At 40.7% G+C, this 10,939-nt stretch overlaps 1 long non-coding RNA gene across 4 annotated transcripts in view; it reads right to left on the bottom strand.

Moving 5' to 3' along the window:
• Positions 1-9,322: 9,322 nt before the first annotated feature.
• The window catches only part of LOC119341351, a 3,786-nt gene continuing 2,169 nt past the window's right edge, over positions 9,323-10,939 (bottom strand). Inside the window, exon 4 of one of the 4 annotated variants that reach the window (XR_005165055.1) lies at positions 9,323-9,745. This is a non-coding gene — a long non-coding RNA (uncharacterized LOC119341351). The remainder of the gene's footprint in view (positions 9,746-10,939) is intronic. The other 3 variants (XR_005165052.1, XR_005165057.1, XR_005165053.1) reach the window with 3 other exon arrangements.

The raw sequence follows: 10,939 nt of genomic DNA, 5'->3' as shown, positions 1-10,939 counted from the left end.
CTGGAGATTAATTATCAGCAGCAAAGTGATCAGTAGCAGAGTAGTATGATAGTTTTGATAATAGTGACAGTAGTAATAGTAACAGTAATGGTGACAGTGGTAATTTTGTAACAAGTGTAACAGTAACGATAGCAGTAGTAACTTAGCAGAAACAATCTAAGATAAATTCGTAGGCATTGGATCGGTAATTTTTTGGATGATATTCATCATGTGACAGTCATAACCTAGGGCGATACGGCACTAGCTCCAGTTAATAAATATAATGTAGGCATGTATTCCGTAAATAGTCATACGTGCTTATGGAAAAAACTTGCATGACATCTTTTGTCCTACCCTCCCGTGGCAGCGGGGTCCAATTGTAAACTAAGGGATATTAAGGCCTCCTTTTAATAGAGAACCGGAAAAGAGCATTAACACATGGTGAATACATGAACTCCTCAAACTACGGTCATCATCGGGAGTGGTCCCGACTATTGTCACTCCGGGGTTGACGGATCATAACACATAGTAGATGACTATAACTTGCAAGATCGGATCTAGAACATGGATATAATGGTGGTAACATAAACGGTTTAGATCTGAAATCATGGCACCCGGGCCCAAAGTAACAATCATTAAGCATAGCAAAGTCATAGCAACATCAATCTCAGAACATAGTGGATACTAGGGATCAAGCCCTAACAAAACTAACTCGATTACATGATGAATCTCATCCAACTCCTCATCGACTAGCGAGCCTATGAAGGAATTACTCACTCCCGGTGGGGAGCATCATGGAATTGGTGAAGGAGAAGGGTTGGTGATTACGAAGAGCGAAGATCCCCCTCTCCGGAGCCCCAAACGGACTCTAGATCTGGCCTCCCGATGAAGAACAGGAGATGACGATGGCTCCGTCTCGTGGAACGCGATAATTCTTTCTCCCTGATATTTTTTTAGAAAAATAGGATTTTATAGTGTCGGTTTTAGGGTCTGCGAGGCCACCAGGTGGGGACAACCCACCTAGGCACGCCTGGGGGGCAGGCGCGCCCTGGTGGGTTGTGCCCACCCAGGTTTCCCCCTCAGGTGGCTCTTGGCTCCAGAAATTCTCTTTTATTGGGTAAAAATTCCTTGCGAAGTTTCATTCCATTCTGAGAACTATTATTTCTACACAAAAACAACACCATGGTAGTTCTGATGAAAACAGCGTTAGTTCGGGGTTAGTTTCATTCAAATCAGTCCAAAACAAGAGGAGAAGCGTTAGGAAAAGTAGATACATTGGAACGTATCATGTACCTGCACATTTCTCAAGGATCAATTATAGTTGTTCTTGAACAAAGCATTCTTGGAATTTCATTTGCAGTTTCAAGTATTAAACAAAAGGTTGAATGTAAAGAAATAGGATTGTGCTTCTCAGGCATGCAATGTAAAGAAAACAGGTGATAATGTTGAATTGCTTCCTTCCATACTTGGATCTACCAAGATTATTTATGTTCCATTGGATTAAGCATGAGATTATCTGTTGATAGTTTTTTCACTTGAGTAGTTGACAAAATGAGGTGAGATGATAGATAAATCAGAACTAGTGGAGAATAATGCATAGAAAAGGTAACTATGGAACAACGAAAGAATGGTGGAGATAAATTATCTTGGAATCTCGAAGACATTTCATAACAATATTGGGTGAAAAAAATTATACCTCCGGGATGGGATAAAACCAGGACAAGATCCATGTTGATTCTTTCTCTATTCGTTCTTTTTTGATACCATGTTTTTTTCTGAAAATTGTAGAATTGGGTAAATAACTTCCACTATATTTAAAAACTATATGTTTGGAAGAACTAAGACACAAGTAAAATAATGCAACAGGTTACTTTACGCATTTCAAAATGCATAGGAAAACCACCTTTTGAAGACTTTTTTTTGTTTCATGAGCACATAGGCAACACATATTATTCACAGCAATCATATCATCGGCAAATAATCTGGCCAACTGGGAAAAAAAACCTTACTGAACTAGTTATGAAACAACAAATTAACAACTAACTGATTGAAGAATAGAAGCTACAAGCCTCTGTTATGCATTCCCATTCTTATGAGTTCTTACCTTCATCCTTGAGGTGAGGTGTCTTTCCCGTATTTTCCTATTATTCGATGAAATGCCCATCTCATAATGAGCACCTTTTCTTCCGGTTCATCTTGCTGCTGCTGCTAGAAACTGGTCGGTTTGTTCTTGTTGCTGCTAGGAATTGGTGCTCTTGTTGATATTGCCTGCTTTTCTTGTCGGTGCTGCCTTAGAAGTTAAGGTAAGTGGCACTGCTTATAGCTACAGATATGTGTTTTTCTTGAATCCAATATCACTCGTGTCTGGACCAGTATTAATGGTCGTTTTCGACACAAGGTTTTGTTAGAAAGGCTATAAAAGTAGTTAACTCACTCAATCTCTCGTTTAAAATTACAAACCGCTCGTCGGTCCAGTATTTTGTGAAAGGTGGATTTTGTGTAAGTGGTTACTTGAATCCAATATCGCTCATCCTGTCCAGTTTTAATTGTCCTTTTTGTCACAAAGTTCTATAAAAAAAACTATACAAGTAGTTAGCACTGGAACCTACAGATCCATAGGTGAATTTTGTGAAGGTGGTCTCCAAATAATCCTAAAATGCTCATCCTATGGATTAAGGAGGCCACTATGTCAGGCATCTACACAAATGGACTTAATGTCTCATAAAAAACCAAACTCATGTTCTGACCATCAACTAGAGTGCTCAGTGCATGATAGATGGCTTTTGGTCATCATCATAATACTACGTTTTGAAGTTTTTAATAGACTAATATGCTAAATGCAAAGCATCTGAGTAGTTATCATGGTTCTTTGTCCTAATGAGTTCTTCTACTTTATTTTGCAGGGCGTATATCTTTGAGGTTGCTGCTTCTTTGTACCGGATCAAGGTTTCTTATTTTCCTTTCTAGCTGCCTCTCTTGTATTTGATTTATATCCTATATAAATATGTGATGTCATGATCCTTGTTTCACTGGTCTTGTTGACTTTATCCTGGCATAAACATGTTGTCATAGTGTCAACATAATAACAGAACAAAAAAACCTTTTCAAAATTAAACATGAGAGAATATAAAGCTAGACAAAGTTATCTCCTTGAAATGATCACTTCCCTATCCTCACCGTGGCTGTTTGTAAGTTCAAATCTCATGTTGAACCCATGGTTCTCAACTTTTCTTCTCCTTTTTCTTAGAAACTTAAACAATGATACTCCTTGTTGTAATTTTAAAAGGTAGAAAATTTCTGTTTTGAGGAATGGCAACAACAAACTCTGAGTGGTACTATTTGTTGTATGCTTACAATTAAATATTGTATCATATTTATGTTTTTTCTGGAGCTATTGACATGTAGTGGAAGCTGCATTTGATTGGTGTGTTAGGTATATAAATAGTTGGTTTTGCCTTTTTCTCAAACCAAGCTGAGGCACATAACTGACTTTAGTGTATCCCTCAATGCACATGGGTCACTCTCTATCCTTTTTGGTGCAGATAAGTATAGGAACAATGTTTGAGGTTGTGGCTCCGCTGCAAATATGCCCATTGCCATTGAGCCTTTCTATCTATATGCTTCTAGGGAGTATTTGGTTTTTGTACTATACGTTTGACGAATGTAACATCCCAAAATTCTAAATTTTGGAATGTTATATTAAATAGATAGTTTTGATTGATTGTATGATTGCTTGTGTAAAATTGAGTGAAACTTGAACTTTTTGAAAGTTAAATGAGAGGGAATAATATGACTTTCCCAAAACTTTCACTTTGCTTTCTGATCTCCATGAATTCAAATTCTTTTCAAATACAAAACCCTAGAGAGAAGATGACATGACTTCTTCCATTTAAAAATGAAAAGGGTTTTTGGACAGATTTGAATTTCATTTGGAAATATTTTAAATTCAGAAACTTTATGCAACTCAACGATTTTCATGAGAGGAGATAAAATAACTTCTCCAAAACATATGAAATATGAGTTGGGAGTTTAAAAGAAATCCAATTTAAAGTCCTTTTGAAATTATTTTCAATTTGGAGTTATTTGGGTTTTATTCCAATCATTTTTATCCAAAACTAAAATATTTGGAAAATAGGGTAAAATGATTCCCTACATCAGAAAATTCGATAGAAATAAATTTGAATTAATTTTGGTATTTTTAAAATGATTTTTATTGGGTTTTACTATAGCTGTAGCACTCTTTGCTTTATTTGAATTTTTGAGGATTTTATTTGACGCTAGAAAAATGTTAAAGTTATAGAAAATATTTTTCTGAAATTTTTTATATATAATATGCCTATGTACAATTTTATTTTTATTTCCGTTATACAGTTTCTCTTTCTGTTTTTCGAAAAACAAAAAAACCTGTACGTGCGACCCAATTTTATCCGTCGCCCACGTGCACAGTGCACCCAGGCTGGCCCATGTTGTATTTTTATTTTTTTGGTTATGTTTGCAGGAAAAAAATACTTTTTTCTTAATTTTTTTCTTCCTTTTTTTTTGTTTGAAAAAAAAAATGCCGCACGCACGCGCGCGGCCGGCCCAACCAAATTTTAGCCGCATGCGTTTTTCTTTTCTCTCTTTACTATATTTCGTCTACGTTTTGTCCCACATTGCCTAGTCTTTGACATCTTTTCCACCTATAAATATAAATTCGTAAAGCCTTCAAAAATCATCCACTGCGGGTTAAATCAATATTTTGGTTTGACTAGTTGAAAAATATATTTCTCCTCTCTGACGGAATTTCTGAAAGTCGCTTCCTCTCTCCGAAGTCGTCTTTTCTCTATCTAAAGGTATCTTTCTTCGTAATTTTTCTATAGATACTCCCGTAGTTTATTATTTCTAGACTAGTACGATAGAATAATTAGATTTATAAATTAGTCCCTGTATTTACATTTTAGGACTAGAATTCTTTTAGCCATAGCCCTTTTTCTTCCGTAAAACAGCTTGGCCCTAATTTTTTAAGGACGGTGCTACACGTCGGTCGGCGGATCTTTTAAAAAGATCCGCCGCCTCGCGAGCCGTCCAATTTTACGAGGCGAGCCGTCCGTTCTTATTCTGTAATTTCTTGCAACAATGCTCTTGTTGCGAAACCTCTTCTTCTCTAACTTTCTGCAACAATAGTCATGTTACTTTCTGCAACAAGAGCCATGTTACGGAAATCTCTTCTTCTTTAATTTTCTGCAACAAGACCTCTGTTGCAAAATATTCTCTTCTTTAATTTACTCCAACAAGACCCTTGTTGTAAAAAAAATTCTTCTCTATTTTTCTGCAACAAAACCCTATCTTTCTGAAACAGGACCCTTGTTTCAAAACCTCTATTGTAACATGACTTTTTTTTTCAAAAGCATATGTGATCTCTTTTTGTATTTCTGCAATAAGACACTTGTTGTAAAATTTGCAACATCTTCAGCCTTTTCTCTGTATTTCTGCAACAAAACCTTTGTTTCAAAGAAAATTACAATAGAAGTCATGTTGCAGAATCTCGTCGCTGCGTCGTATTCCTGCAACAAGACATCTGTTCCAATTTTTTTTTTGCAACAGAAACCATGTTGCGGAAACTTGTCGATGCATCATATTTGCACTAGGTTCGCCGCCGTCATGCAGAAATCAGTTACGGATCTGCTCGTTCATCCAAATTGAGCGACGCTACGCGTCCACCGGCGGATCCGCGCGATACATCCGCCACCTCGATGACCGTTCGATCTACGCGCGTGTAGCCGTCGATCTCGTGGCACGCGGCTCGGTCGCCTCCCCCATTCATTAATTCCTGAAACAACGGTCGAGTTGTAGAAACAAGCGCTTTGTCCCGGCCCTGACAGACCAGCGCCTCGCCTTCTCGACACACTAATTCCCGAAACAACAAACCAGTTGCAAAAACAACGGCCGCATTACAGAAACAATCCTGAAACAATGATCGCATTGCAGAAACAATTCCTGAAACAATGGTCGCGTTGCAGAAGTAATTCCTGAAACAACGGTTGCGTTGCAGAAACAACTACCATGTTGCAAAAATTTGGAGATTGCGGAAACAATTCCTGAAACAACGGCCGCGTTGCAGAAACAATTCCTGAAACAACGGCTCCCGCCCGAAGCTTCTGGGCCGCCCGGCGAGCCCTTTCTCCGGCGCCTCCTTCCTTTCATGTCAGATGTGGTGACATGACACATCGAGGTTGATGTCTCTCTGCGCCGGCGTGGCGGATCTCGTCGGATCCTGGCGTGCGCAGCATGAGGCTGCCATGCCCTGGCGAAAAAGAAGTGAGGTCGGGCACAAGTGGTGCCTGGGCGGCGCACATCGGCACAGGGAGGTGGAGCTTGGATGGTGGAGAGAGGCAGATGGGTGGTGGTCGGGCTGCCGGAGCAGGCAGAGAATAGGCCGGCCATGGCACGCGAGGGAGAGAGGAGGTCCGTCTGCAGAGGATCTCGCCGGCAGCGGCAGAGTTACCGGACTTGCAGTGTCGTGTCTGTCGCACAGACGACATGAGAGAAGATGAGAAGATAAGGCTGGGAGGCGTGAAGAAGTGGAGACACCTGTGGGGGTCATGTCCACGTGGCGAGAGGAGCAAGCGATGGACGCTAGCCTGGTTTTCAGCCGGCTGATTTGAATCTTTTCCCATCCAAATTAGATGAAACCAACGCCTATATTTTCGTCTTGATTCCACCTATCCAGTGAACCTATCCCAACAACTTTTTGAAATTTTCAATTTTTAAATTTTGTTCAGATTCATACTCAAATTTCTTTTGATCATATCTTTTTATTCGTGCCTCCGTTTTCGACGAAACCAACGCCTAAATCTTTGTAAGATCCTCGCTATCCAGTAAACCAACTTAAACATGCTTTTAAGAATTTAAAATTTGAGTTTAATTCAGATTAGTATTCGATCTTGTTTCGTCTGTTTCTTGAGTTTTACAACTCCATTTGAGTTGATTCTTTTTGCAAATCGAAGCTCTTGACCTAAACTTTCTGATAAGGCCAAATCAAACTAATTTTGGTATTGTTAGAAATTGTTTCTGTTGCAAGAGTTAATTGCTTGTTTCCAAAGAGATCTTTTCTTCGATTCTTTTGCATGAGTGCTTATGTATACTATTGCTTACTTACGATAGATTGACCGGAGTGTAACAAGTAGAACTATCAGGAATTATGAGTGTGAATCATCTTCATCAACAGTACAAGGCAAGTTCACACTTTGATCATACCCCTTTACTACCTAGTTTTTATGCATTAGTTCAATCCTCAAACAATTACATGGTTAGGATCTGATTAATATGTGGGTTTTGGAAACTGGATGAGGTAGTTCCTATTGTCCTTTTTATTATCAAATCTTTGGGAGTTACTTCTACGTTTGCTTATATTGTATGCTATGCTCGTAGACGTGGATTGGGTGAGTGAATCCATGACAGATGTGAGATTGTTAATTAATGGTTAACTTAAGGTGGCAACTTTAATACACATCTAGGTGGATTGAGGCACCTGGGGAACCCAGTGTTGCATGTATTTTTGGAAATCCCGAGGTACCGTGTGATTCTCCTATGGACTGTCACCCAGGCTCAAAGGGATCATGAGATTATTCATGCTAGAAACTTCCGTGTGCAGCCGCAAGCTACTATGGGCTCTAGCATAGTTGAGTATGTTGTGTGACCTCTTTCAATGGGAGACTAGCAGATGTAGGGGATGTAGGTTGGTACTGTCTACCCAGAGTAAAGAGTTAATGCTTCTGAAAGAATGTGCCTGGGTCATCCATTTCTCAAACACCTTGTAGTGCGAGAAATCCAACGGAGGAGATCGAGTCTTGCGAGGAAAAGTGCGCAAACCTCTGCAGAGTGTATAAACTAATCATGGTTAGCCGTGTCCCCGATTATGGACGTCTTGAGTATCTGGTTCTTGGATTATCATGTTGATCTCAACACGTTACTTAAATAATTTGTTGGGTTGATGATTATTAATTTGGGATTGAGTTGGAGGAACCTTCTCAATGTTTTCAATAAACTTTGTAGTTAAAAAAATATTCCTTTGTTGTAGGGAAAAACTGGCTTTATGCAAAAATAAACTTAGAGCTTTCCACTAGCCAAATATGCATATAGTGATAGCTATTATTCATCATTATCCTATGGTGTGAATTTGACAGTACATTTAATGTACTGACTTATATGGCTGCAACTTCTCATGTTGCAGGATTCTTACGACGAGTAAATGATACATTAGGGTTACGATTTCTGCACTCAACCTTGTCGTTGATGTTGATGGGAATCCACAACCTTGTTGTTTCTTCTGCTATATGGATTGAGGTAATAGTATTTACGTTACTTTATACATGTGATTTACCTCTGTTATAAATCCTCGAGTACTGTGTGTGTCAGCATACCGATCCAGGGATGACACTTAAGCACAGAGACTTGACCGTTTGAGGTCGAGTCGCTACAATGAAATGATTTCCTTATAAGTTGGGACAAGGCGTTTGTACTTGGTATTTGTATTACAAGCTCAATAATTTGTTGGTTCATCTCGTCTCGGTTATTTTTCCAGTTCTTGTACTTCTTTAGCATATCTATACCTTCTAATAAAGCAAATAGGTATTCTTGATCCGTCGTGGCATTTTGCAGACCCCCCATGAGTTTTTTGGTAATAAACCCGCGTTACTGGCTTAAGTTGGGGAAAAAACGGGTCAAGTGATAAAAAAATAAGCGATCCGGATGGGAGTCAAACCCACAACCTCTATGCAGAGGCCTCGAGCGACCAACCGCTAGTGCACCGTACACTTTCTGCTCAAAAGATAGAATTTTCTATAATTTAAAATGGTCACCCTTCGTCCACTTAAAATGCGGGCGGGGGGTGGGAGTCGAACACAATACCTCTGCGCAGAAGTCTCGACCGAACAACCACCCGTACGAGTTGCTTCTCTGTTGGCTGTAGGCCCCTTATGGGAATTTTAGATTTGCAGCTAAGGAAAGCACGTGTAAATTCATTGGAAGGAAACCAGTAAGGTCCGCATCTCCACTACTATTAAACAATCGAACAAGAACTTTCATACGTACACCCCACAAAATGTACACAGACACATCACCATCATAAGATGAAGCCCACACGACCCAATCTAACAGCCATCATTAATTTATTTGAGATCTGATGTGCGCTTAGCAGTTTACATGGACTGACCTTACTCCACCAGACGAAAATATGAAACTCTTCATCCCACCTCCGCAGCCCCTCACATCACGCTAATCTAACCATCTAATAATCTCCACTACTATTAAACAATCGAACAAGAACTTTCATACGTACACCCCACAAAATGTACACAGACACATCACCACCACAAGATGAAGCCCACACGACCCAATCTAACAGCCATCATTAATTTATTTGAGATCTGGTGTGCGCTTAGCAGTTTACATGGACTGACCTTACTCCACCAGACGAAAATATGAAACTCTCCATCCCACCTCCGCAGCCCCTCAAATCACGCTAATCTAACCATCTAATAAATTTGAAAAAAAAGGAATCTAAACCTAATCGTCTCCCTCGCCCCTCTCCTGCCTTTCCTCGCCACCGCCCCAAAGGAAGCTCAGCAGCCCCGTCGGCTCCCTGCACGGCGGCCTCGATCCCTGCATCGCATCGTCGCCTTCCTGGACGGTTCCCTCGCGGCCATGCACCACGTTGACACCTCCCTGCCGGCTCCCTTGCCACCCTGCACCGCACCGTCGAGTGGGTGGCCGCTCCTCCTTTCACCTACAATCAAATATTCATAGATTTGTCAGGCTACAACAAGATTATTATGCAGCAATTTGCCTGAGTTTTGAAGCAGCAGACAACCCCATCAGATCGGCCAGGTATGATTTCCACGGCCAATGGAAACCCACCTGGTCGCTTAATCAGATCTGCCTGAGTCGCGGGCGCCCTGCACGATGACAACAACTTTGTGTTGTTCCGCGCTGACGACACGGTCATATGGTGGACGTTCTGAGTCCCCTACGGATACCTGGTCACCGGGAAGGACTTCATGCCTGCGGCGTAGCTCTTCTCCGGCGTTTCCGATACCAACAAGGCCGACGGGAAGTACCGGCTCACCAACCAGCAACAGGACGGCAAAACCTGGTGGCGCGAGGGCGGAACCTGTTCCCGCTGGTCCCGGAGGCGTTCAAGGGTGTTGAGCAGATCGGCGTCATCGGATATGGTCTCCAGGTTCAGTCCCGGCTTCGGTTTGCTCCCTCACTGCAGAATTTCTCTCCTATATCTGTCGAGATTTACCATGCCTGTCTACTCTACTGCTATTCTACTGAATACTATTCTTGGATAAACACATTAATCAGTCTGGTTAGATGGAGTGACCAATTTCACAAAAAATTGTCATGTTTTGCTACTTGGGTTCACAGTCTACAGGTGTGCTGGCTCTAACATAGTTTTCTCATGGTGTTTTTGTACAGTCCGGAGGCCAAGAACCTGAGAGACTCTTTGGTTAACCCTACTGTGTGGAGCGGTGATTGAACTGGGACCAGAACCTGAGGAAACAAATATTGTAGTACGTTCATGATTATATATGCACAATATCGTACCGGTGTTCCTGCCATTGAATACTTCTTGTGTACTATGTTTGAGAATTTTTTCTATTAGCACCAAGGAAAAAAGTGGCACTATGGGTTGCTACTTACATAACAGAGGGAAACGTGCAACCAACCTGTGAGGCCACTTAATGTGTCACAGAAGGAATCAAACCTGAAAAGCACAATGATGACAGAGAAGGAATCACCGGAAGCGCTAAAATACAATGAAAAAGACTAATGCGATAAGCAGTTTCACGGATGGAAGCATATAATCTGAACTGTTTTCCAGCTCAAAGCATTGGAAGCATCAAATATTGTACTTCTTTTTCTCCTACAACTATCCTGTTTATGGCTCATAACTAAATCTTTCAAGTACAACAAC

Source organism: Triticum dicoccoides, chromosome 1B (assembly GCF_002162155.2).
Source record: "Triticum dicoccoides isolate Atlit2015 ecotype Zavitan chromosome 1B, WEW_v2.0, whole genome shotgun sequence".
Taxonomy (NCBI): domain Eukaryota; kingdom Viridiplantae; phylum Streptophyta; class Magnoliopsida; order Poales; family Poaceae; genus Triticum; species Triticum dicoccoides.
This window is presented reverse-complemented; position numbering and strand designations above follow the sequence as displayed.